Source organism: Naegleria gruberi (genome assembly GCF_000004985.1).
Source record: "Naegleria gruberi genomic scaffold NAEGRscaffold_578, whole genome shotgun sequence".
NCBI lineage: Eukaryota > Heterolobosea > Eutetramitea > Acrasida > Naegleriidae > Naegleria > Naegleria gruberi.
Window position 1 is genome coordinate 2702 of NW_003162956.1, and position 958 is coordinate 3659.

Genomic DNA, 958 nt, shown 5'->3' on the forward strand with positions numbered 1-958 from the left:
ATAATAGGTTTAATAACATTATGACAATTAAGATTGTAATCTTCAAATAGCAATTTCTAATGATCTATTGTAAATTCATTTAAAATATGAAATTTTCTCTCTAAGCAAATTGCTTGGAGGTATTTCTTTAAAATTGGTGGGTTCACGAATCGAAAGGTTGATAAAATCCAAATCTTGTCTTTGGCGCCAGCCTAGACCGAACATACCCAAACCATACAATTTCGGATAAGATTTCAAAATCTGTAAAATATTGTCTTTGGTGTGGAAGGATAATGGAACATCTGGCCAACGACACAAGCTGCTCTTTAAAGCAAATTCCACCAATTCCAATGTCAACATTTCTTCCTTAATTAGTGATATCACTGGACGACGACATTTGGCACCGTGAGTAATGGCAATCTTAACTAGTTCAGGAGTTTGTTTCAAAGAATCTATGGTAATTGGATTAGTAGCTACTAGATGCTCAATCATCTGGGCACTCATTTTGAATCCATTTTGCAGGTTTGGAAGAACATTCATCAATTCTTCTCCTAGACCTCTGTCTGCTAATTTCATTAACACGTCCTCATCACATAGTAGTGAATGATCTATTTTAGAAATGTCAATAGAGTTGCTGCTATATTCCAATATTTCCAATATGAAATTCTTATTTGCCCTAAGGTTACGATTTATCAATTCAAAAGCAATAGGATGAGCTCTAAATAGCAATACAGCTTTGGTGTAATCATTACAAAATAAGTAAAGCACTTGATTAGGTAACAATTCTAATGATCTATAATAGTTTCTCTCCCCGCCTTCAATCATGCTCAATAGATAACTTGAAAATATCTCAACATCCTGTTTTAAAGCTTCATTAAGGGAATGGTAGATATATGAATGATTAACCAGAAATTTGAGAATTAATTCTCTATCGTTTGTTTTCAGTTCTTCAGAAGCAATTTCAAAAAGAACTCTTGCA